At 39.7% G+C, this 10,082-nt stretch overlaps 1 protein-coding gene across 9 annotated transcripts in view; it reads left to right on the top strand.

Annotated features, from left to right (window-relative positions):
* LARP4B (La ribonucleoprotein domain family, member 4B) overlaps positions 1-10,082 on the top strand; it is a 90,749-nt gene that overhangs the window by 19,643 nt on the left and 61,024 nt on the right. The gene's annotated exons all lie outside the window — the stretch shown is intronic.

Here is a 10,082-nt window from a genome sequence, read left to right as displayed (position 1 = left end):
CGAATTTTGTGCACCGGGTCTCTAGTGTGTTTATAATTAACTTTACGTATTGATATCCTGTACTTTTTAAAGCACACGAGTAAGCTTTTAGTATAAGAAAATTGGTTCAGAAAAAATATTCCTATGAGAAATGTCCAAAGTTTTACTGCCTATGTTTTTTTTTTTTTTAGGATTTTTATTGTTTTGAGTCTAACATTCAAGTCTTTAATCCATTTTGAGTTTATTCTTGCATATGGTGTAAAAAGGTGGTCTAGTTTCATTTTTCTTGCACATATCTGTCCAATTTTTTCAACACCATTTATTGAATAGACTATCTTTAGTCCATTGTGTGTTTTTGCCTCCTTTGTCAAATATTAATCATATATATATATATATGGCTAATATGCAAAATGTCCCCTTGGGAGTTCAACCGGAGACTGGGAGTTCTATCACTCGCTATGACATGCACTTACCACCAGGGGGGTGGTGTGGAGTGAAGGAAGGCCCCTCCAGCAGCCAAGGAAGGAAGGCCCTGGCTGGCAGACGGCAACCCGGGTAGGAAGGCCCCGGCCAGCAGCCAGAAGGCCCTGATCGGCCCTGATAGCTGGCCAGGCCTAGGGTCCCTACCCGTGAATGAATTTTGTGCACCGGGCCTTTAGTTAACTGTAATGGCATGGGCTTATTTCTGGGATTGATATCTCTCTCTCTCTCTCTCTCTCTCTCTCTCTCTCTCTCTCTCTGTTAATCTTCACCCAAGGATATTTTCCCATTGATTTTTAGATAGAGTGAAAGGGAGGGGGAGAGACAGAGAGAGAGAAACATTGATGAGAGAGATGCATCAATTGGTTGCCTCTTGCATGTGCCCAGGGTCTGGAGATATATACCCTTGACTGGAATCAAATGCAGGACCTTTCAGTCCACAGACTGATGCTCTATCCACTGAGCCAAACTGGCTAAGGCCCTATATGTCTCTTTTTATGCTAGTACCATGCTGTTTAGATTACTGTGGCCTTGTAGTTTAGTTTGATATCAGGTAGCATGATTCCTCCAACTTTGTTCTTTCTCAAGATCACTGTTGCTATTCAGTGTCTTTTGTGGTTCCATAGAAATTTTTTAAACATTTGTTCTAGTCCTGTGACTAAGTGAAATAAACCAGTTAGAGAAAGAAAATACCATATGATTTCACTCATATGTGGAATTAAATGAACAAACTGAACTACCAAGCAAAGTAGAGACAGACTAATAGAGAGCAGGCAGACAGCTCTGTTGGGGTGGTGGGGTGGTGGAGGGATTGAGCAAAAAAAGAAAAAAGAGAACTCATGGACATAGGCAACATTGTTGTGATAGTGGGGGATGGAGGGGTGCGGAGAGGGTAGGTGGAGGTGGAAAAGGGTATAGAGGGGATAAATGGTGATGGGAAAAAAAGAAAATTGGTTCACATTTTAGCTGTGAGTAATGAAAGAGTATGGAAATGGACAGCTATTGGTTTTTAAATCTTGCTTTACACCATTTGGGTCTGCATATGTCAGGCGCATTTGAAGCTATTCCAGATTTAGCTTTGTAATCTTGTATGTGATCTTATAAATCTTACACAAAATTGAAAAAGTAAATCTTTTTAAAAGTAAAAATTTTAAAGTAATCTCACAAAATTTATGGTAAACCTCCTATATTCCCCCCAATTATAAGCAGTTCATGTAGAAATTAGAGGGGATTGAATTGTTTATCTTCTTTTAATAAGGAAGGCTTTTTTAAAAAAAGATCCTTCCAAACAATTATATTTCATTGTATTTTTTTGCATATTGTATTTTACATTGATTGTTTTAAAAATAAATTTTATAGCCCTGGCCCAGTGGGTCAGTTGATTGGAGTGTTGTCCCATACACCAAAAGGTGGTGGGTCTGATTCCCTGTCAGGGCACATACCTGGGTTGTGTGTTTGATACCTGGTCAGGGTATGTATAGGAGGCAACTGATCTATGTTTCTCTCATTGATGTGTTGCTCTCTTTCTCTCTGTCTCTCTCTGTCTCCCTCTCTCTGTCTCCTGTTCCCCCCATCCCCCCCTTCTCTCTAAAAATCAATAAAACATGTCCTGGGGCTATGATTTAATAAAAATGAAATTTATAATAGCTTTAGTAACTTAAAATCCAAATATAAGACCTCTGGTAGTCTAAGAGGGAAATGATACAGAAATCATTGAGAGTTTAAAAACAAACAAACAAAATTTTTTTTTTTAAACAACAAATCTTCCTCTGGTTGATTTGCAGTCTAATATAATATTCAAATGTCTTTAAAACCTGTTGCTGGGCATGAAACTAGCTTTTGGATTCTGTGGGGGTTTTTGGTCTGTTTTGTTTCTGTAAATTACTTCGTGGGTGAGAATTGAGTTAAGACCTATCTAAAAAAGAATTCAATATTTCATTTCTGTGGAGAAATAACTTGCAATTAGTACTACCTGCACATACTTTTTTGTTATTTTTAAGTGTTAATGGCTGCCCTAGCTGGTTTGGCTCAATTTGTCAGCCTGCAGACTGAAGGGTCCTGGGTTCGATTACAGTCAAGGGCATGTGCCCAGGTTGCAGGCTCGATCCCCAGTAGGGGGTGTGCAGGAGGCAGCTGATCAATGATTCTCATCATTGATGTTTCTATCTCTCTTTCCCCTCTCCCTTCCTCTCTGAAATCAATAAAAAATGTATTTTAAAAAAAAGAGTTAATGGCCTATAACAGAATATCATGTGGCTAGTTCTTTGTCTAGCCCTGCTACTCAGTACCCCTAGCATCCCTTGTGCAGATCGCATCTCTGACACTGGGTTTTGTAAATTGGGGATATACTATTTAACACTTTTGTAGGGTGGTGCACACTTCAGGTTTTCATAGGATTGTTAAATACTTGAGCTGGAAGTTACCATAAGAGACCCTCTTGACTCGTATGTGTGTCCTTTAAAACTTAATTTATAAAACTTAAGCATCTTCACAGAAAAAATAAATCTTATTAGAGACTACACCAGTGATGGCGAACCTATGACACGCAAACTCATTTTTTTGGTTGATTTTTCTTTGTTAAATGGCATTTAAATATATAAAATAAATATCAAAAATATAAATCTTTGTTTTACTATGGTTGCAAATATCAAAAAATTTCTATATGTGACACGGCACCAGAGTTAAGTTAGAGTTTTTCAAAATGCTGACACGCCAAGCTCAAAAGGTTCGCCATCACTGGACTACACCCATTTTTAAAGAACGGTACAATGAGTAGATACATATTTCACCTCATTTTTTCCCATATAGTATGAGATCATCTGTATATCCCCTTGTACTTGTCATGCAGTGTCTTCTTTTAAAATTACTATACTTTATTTAAAGGAAGGAACTTTTTTTGTGGTTAAGCCTCACTCAAGGATATTTTTTCCATTGATTTTTATTATCTGTGCGCCCCCCCACCCCCCCAGTGTTTTCTTTATGTCGATAAGCATTCTTTAGCATTTGGTTTTTGGGGAGGGGGGAACATTTGCATTGTTCACTTTTTCCTACCATTATCAGTGGCGTTGCTCTGACCATTTTTTTTAACTGGCACTGCTTATGGCACACTAAATGTGTAGACATCTTACTTGGTGTCGTGGCTCTGAGTGTTGATGCTCAGTAGTCTGCAGTTATGATTGACAGTGAGTATGCTTAGCAGTTTGATTTAGGAACCAGTCTCTTTAAGGTTTAGTCTTTCCCCCAGTTGGACACAGTGTGAGTTAAAGGAGAATTGCCATAATGATGACCAAATAAATGTCTGACTAATTCAAGAGCAGATTTGCATTTATCCAGTCAAAATAACAATCCTATTTATCATACATCCCTCTGCTCCCTGTCCCCCAAATTTTTGAGTAGTAACTACAAGCCTAGCCAACCAGTGAGCACCAAAAAGTGTTCCTATCTAGAGGAACTGAGACCTGGAGAGGATTAAGTAATTTCCCCAAGATTACTCAACTAAAACATGGCAGAACCAGGGTTTGAAACCAGGCATCCTGGCTTCAGAATCCAAACTCTCAAGATGAGATACTTCCTCATTGGCATCTGTTATTGCATTTAAAAGCAGAAACAATAAGTAGAAAATAATACCAAAAACAAAACCCAGCTCTTGTCAGCCATCTGGCAACTCTTTGCATCATCTCTGAGCAGATGAAATTAATTTGGAATAAAGCTGGACGATTTTAGGTGGGGAATAGTGTGACATATATGAATATTATTTTGATCTCATTAACAGAATGAGTTTTAGTGAGTCAAGAATGGAAGCAAAGAAACCAAATAAAAAAACTGTTAAGCAATGAAGGTGAGAAATGATGGTGGCTTACACTTGGAGTAAATGGATTGCAAATTTATTTTGGAGGTAGATTCAATCACACAACTCTGTGGATTGGATGTTGTAGATGTTGGGGTGAGGGAAAGATAAATCAAGGATAGTTGAGCAATTGGTTTCATTTATTTTAGGGTGGAAAAAACTGCAGAAGTAAAGGCTTGTGGAGGGAAAATCCACTTGGCAGAAATTCAAGTGAGCAGTGAAGTGGGCAGGTGGGGCTGGTTGGACCTCAGTAGAGAAATTACAGCCTGAAATATAAATTTGAAATAAAAGATGTTTGCCCTGACCGGTTTGGCTCAGTGGATAGAGCATTGGCCTGCGGACTCAAGGGTCCCAGGTTCGATTCCGGTCAAGGGCATGTACCTTGGTTGCGGGCACATACCCAGTAGGGAGTGTGCAAGAGGCAGCTGATCAATGTTTCTCTCTCATCGATGTTTCTAATTCTCTATCCCTCTCCCTTCCTCTCTGTAAAAAATCAATAAAATACATTTAAAAATAAAAAGATGTTTTACTATATTTTTTACATAGAAAAGACTATTAAAACTATTATTCTGTATGTCTTATTACTTTGTTTCATCTTTTCATTCCCTCTACAAGCACACTTCAAAAATACGTTATGTATTTACTTCTTTAAATAAAGCTTCAACATATTTCTCTAACAGACACCATTCTAATTTTGTGCTTAGCATTGTTATTTCTGAACTCCCACAGATCTTATTTCTTTCAGAAAATTAGATATAATTATAAGTACTTATAAATTTTAAAGAGCAAATTTTTGTTAATTCCCTTTGGAGACTATACAAGCTAACTTCTTTGGTTGTCATCATTCCATGAAATATAGTTCAGAGAATGTTGAAACACTATAGAAAAAGAAGAGGTTGGAAATTCTTTCTCTGGCAGGTATAATAATTTTAGTTACTTTTTAATTGAGTTTGTGAGAATAAGAAGAATACTATGAAAAATTTTTTTGCTGTTCTGAGTCATTGGGTTCCATGTGTTGTTTGGGTTTTAGTGCGTGGAACAGGGGCTGTTGTAATTAGGATTTTGGATTTGAGTGGCGGGGACATGTGACTGTTGTGCAAAGGGCTATTTTTGGTGTCTGGGTGTTGGCTTCTCGTCAGAAACCATAGAGAATTAGTGTGAGGTGCACTTGGAGCTTAGACAGTGCCGACAGGCATTGTGATGTGTTTGAACTTTTGAACATGGGTTGTTGCTTCAGCAAAGAATTAAGTGGTGACAATGACAATGAAAAAACTGGCCTGTTACAAAAATCTGTGGAGGAGAAGGACCCGGAGAACAAGATAAGTAAAACTTTATCTGTATTATTTGATACACTGGAAGGTGAGGAGCTGCACAATGTTGAATATGGAGCCAGCAGGGCAGCTGCTGGGACTGATATATGGCCAAGGATGTTTGTGAGGTCTGGGCACAAATGGGCGCACAGATCGAGGCCACCGGTTAACTCTGTTACCTCTTTAATGTATAAGTTCCTAGCTAGGTATAAAAATTTGGATGAGACTGACAAGAATTCAGGTACTGCTGCTGTTGAGCAGGCCTGTGAGAGTGTCTGTAAGACTCTGTGTGTGGACACTGACAGCACACGGAGTTTCTCTGCAGGTATTGGCTCTGAAGAGGACGAGTGTCTTTCACATGTCCCAGGGCCTTCTGACCAGGGTGTGCAGGAAGGAGCCCTTGTAAATAACCATCTGTACCATCACTCTGTCACGTGTAAAAATGCTGTAGTAGAAAAAGAAATCACGGTAAATGTTCACATCAGTTGTGGTAATGAGAATAATACTTTAGATGTGTCTAGTAGTGAGACCGAGGGTGCAAACCCCATTTGTGTGGATCACAAACGATGCTGGAATTCAAGAGAGAGCAAGTTTTACAGTATCTGTGTTATAGATCCTGGAAGCCTGGACAATGACGATGAGCCATGTGTGCACAGGTGTGGAGCAGCTGCCACAGAAGAGAGCCCCTCAGCTGTCACTTTTGAGGGGGTTTGCAGAGGGGCCTGGCCACCAGATAACACTGCTGGAGGTCCAGGGGACTTAGAGGAAGAACTATCCCCAGATGGCCTGCTAGGTCCAAGTGAAGTGAAGGAAGTCTCTAATGAAAAAACTGAACCTAGTCTTGAAGTTTTGACTGACAGCGACCCATCTTCTAAAGGAAACACTGGTGACATGCAGGCTCAGTCTTTAAGGGCAAACACTCACACTGGGTTCCCTACAGATTACACAGAAAGTAATCCATTACATAATGTTGGCATAATACCTGAATCAAATACTAACATAGACACTGACTCACTAGAATACATGTGTGCCATCCCTGAAGAAGGAGAGAGCCATAGTTCAGTACTATTAAGTCCGATGGGTGACTCAGGTATTGATCTAATTGACACTTCCAGTATTGAACAAAGTGGTGAAACCCAGGCTGTAAAAGCTAATGTAGATCAGAGTTTAAACTCTGAAAAGGAAGGAGGAAAGAACTTTATAAAATTTCTAAAAGACAGTGATTGTTCAAATTTAGATGTTAACAAATCTGACAGATCAAAAAGATGTATCACTTCAGCGAGCTTTGGAAATGAGTGTCTTCTTGTTCATGCTGATTTCCGAGAAGCAGCCCCTAACAGAAGTGATGACCCCAGACCTGAATACCTGGGGCCAGCAATGACAGAGGGGCAGTACAATGGTGATCGCAGCCTGGGAACTGGGAGCATCCAGCTTGCAAGCAAAGGAGAATTGGCTTTGCAACCTGAAAATAGTTTGTCTTATCAAGATGAGGATGAAATGAGCATTTTTGAAGATGAAGGTCATGATAAGAGGGCTTTTGAAAGATCTTTGAGTCAGGAAGATCTCTGTGCAGATACTGGGGCCATCATAGCCCAGGCCCAAATCTGTGATTTAACTCATGCAGTGCGGGCAAAAACCGTGGAGGGCTTATGTCAAAGAACAGATACACAGGATCTTGGGAGTTCGCAGAAAGTGCCCCAGAACGATGAGTCTCCTTGTGGACCCAGGTGTGTTCAGAGTAACTTTATGTCCTCTGCATTTATTTTCACCTGCACTGAAGAAAAAAAGAGTGAAACAGGCCAGAATCATAAAGCAAAAGATGAACTATGTGTGAAGAGTTCAGTTAGTGGCCCTCACAGACTAGAAAATACCGAAAAACAATCCCTAAAGGCTAACCACAGAGAGACAAGTAAAAATGACATAGAAAATGTCAAGTTAGACTCTAGAACAATCTTTCACTGGGAAACAAATACAGTAAAATGCAAGACAGTGCCCGGTCAGGATGTATTGGCTTGTGCTAGTTCTAGTATAACAAGAACCCCTGATTTTGAAATACTTCAAATAGAAAAATGTGATGAAACCTGCAGAGTGAATGACAGCCAACACAAAGATCTTCATCTTGTACCACCTCTGAGTTCAGGTGTGCAGATGGCAGAAGCACAGGAGACCTGCTCTTTTAACTGTGGTGGAGATCCAAGACGGGAGCAGGTTTCCTGCACATCCACTGAAGTCTCTGATACCTTAGATACTGGTATGGTGGCAGGACACAAAATGGAACTGATAGGGGAAGAGGTGGAAGAGGGACTTTCCTGTGAGAAAGACAGTGACTCCAACAGCAGCTATTGCAGAGGTCTATGTGGGACAAGCAGACTTGCACACCACTTCACACAAAGAAATTCCAGAGCCACAGTTACAGGGCCTGCTTTAAACGATGAAGTGGGTTTTGTGGGAAGTTCAAGGGTGAATTCTGAAGAAATAGAGTTATGTGACGCTCTTGCTGAGAATTCCTGTTTGGTTGGTGTGGATCCGGCCCGAGTGGACACACACACAACTGTTCCTCACGATGTACTGCAGGCAGTTCCTGTCATACCAGGTGGCAGCAAAGAAATGGTAGTACCAAGTAGTGGGGACCATGTTTTATTAATCTCAGAAGACACTATAAATACATCTGAAAACCCCTCAAAAGAGGATTTGCAGAGCTTCCCAGAGGAATTGTATTCCCAGTGTTTGAATGAACTTTCCTATTATCCAGTGGGAGGGTTGTCAGGTCAGATGTTTTCTGAAAGCCTGGCAGGTGGTGGTTGTCGATATCCGGTGGGCTGTCTGTGGACTAACACAGTTGTGAAAGGTGAACTAGAGGATGAACAAATACTTATGGGGGACCTGTACAGTCAGCCACAGGACTTCAAGATCACTCCCGTTTGGATGGAAAAGCTCCATTATCAGCTACCAGTTGCAGAAGATGGTGTTATTTGGGGATGGCAGAATAGTAGTGCACAGTTAGTAAGTGTTTTTATCAGTTTTTATTGTGCTGTGATATACTAATCTTTCATTTAGATTGCTCTTAACTTGAAATTAACAAAGATTTATTCTAAACAATGGGCAGTTTGAATCTTTATGTAAAACTGTGAGTTAATGTAGCATTGATTTAACCATTTCCAAATTGGTGACCATGAATTCACTTTATTGTTTGGTGTATTTTATTTAGCCAGAGTGTTTGTCAACTCTTGTTAGCACTAAACCTGTACTGCTCAGGTGGTCAGATGCAGCTTTGTGCAGACCATCTTATGTTTGTGGACTTCTTATGCATGTGCTCGTGCAGGCTGACATGCCAGTCCCGACCTTCTTCTCACCAGCTTGCTGGAGCAGAACAAGCATTTGACCCATTGGATGTTTAAAATCCTTTCTAAAAGTTTACTTGCAGTTTGTACATGAATTAAATCTGTGCTTTCCACTTTTTTGTATGGTAACCGACTAAGGAAGGTAAAATTTGCTGCTTTTAACTCACTGAAATCTTGCTGTCTCCTTTCTGTCAGAAACATCTGCAGAACTTTTCAGACCACAGTGCTCAAGTCCTGCTCATTTGGAAGAACCTTCGCAGATGATTTTCCAATGGGCAGCTAATTTGGGCATCTTTCTAGAAATTCTGTAATAAATGCAAATATTTCACAAACAGGAAAGTTAGTGTTCTCTTAAAGCAGTCCCTTTGGACATACTTTTAATAGTGAAATTTTATTTGAACAGTAGTTTATTAGTCATTTTTGTTGCATTAGGCAAGAAAAATGGTTGGTAATAGTAAGGAGATAGATGTAGAGTAAATGTTAATTAATGCCTATTATATGGAAATAAATAAGTAGAAATTCTATAATTTAGGGAATCATCCATTAACTTCTTTCCTTTCCATGCCCACATTTGGGAGTTTTACCAGAGTTTAGTTGAAGTTAATCAGTTTTGTTTCTTAAATTATTGTAAAGGCAAACACTATAAAATTAGGCCTTTTAATCCTATGCATATGATCATTTACATGAGCAAACACGATTAACAATTGGCTGCTAATTTCAGTGCTTGGTACAGTGTACAGTGTAGAGTGCGCACGGGTTCTTTTGCTGTCCTGCTCTTCTCTGCCTCTAAGTGAGATACATGTGTACTGTTTTGAATTAGCTTTTCAATTATGAGATACGTCCAAACAGCATTCTAATTTGACATACTATATTTAGGATAGTGCTTTGCTTTTCACAACTCTAGTTTTCACAGTGTTTGTACATCTATCTTTTTTTAAAAAATATATTTTATTGATTTTTTTAGAGAGGAAAAGAAAGGGATAGAAAGTTAGATGAGAGAGAAACATCAATCAGCTGCCTCCTGCACATCTCCCACTGGGGATGTGCCCGCAACCAACATGCCCTTCCTTGACCGGAATCGAACCTGGGACCTTTCAGTCTGCAGGCCAACGCTCTATCCACTGA

Source organism: Myotis brandtii, unplaced genomic scaffold (assembly GCF_000412655.1).
Source record: "Myotis brandtii unplaced genomic scaffold, ASM41265v1 scaffold639, whole genome shotgun sequence".
Classification (NCBI taxonomy): domain Eukaryota; kingdom Metazoa; phylum Chordata; class Mammalia; order Chiroptera; family Vespertilionidae; genus Myotis; species Myotis brandtii.
Note: the sequence above shows the minus strand (reverse complement) of the source record. Positions and strands in the feature narration are given on the sequence as shown.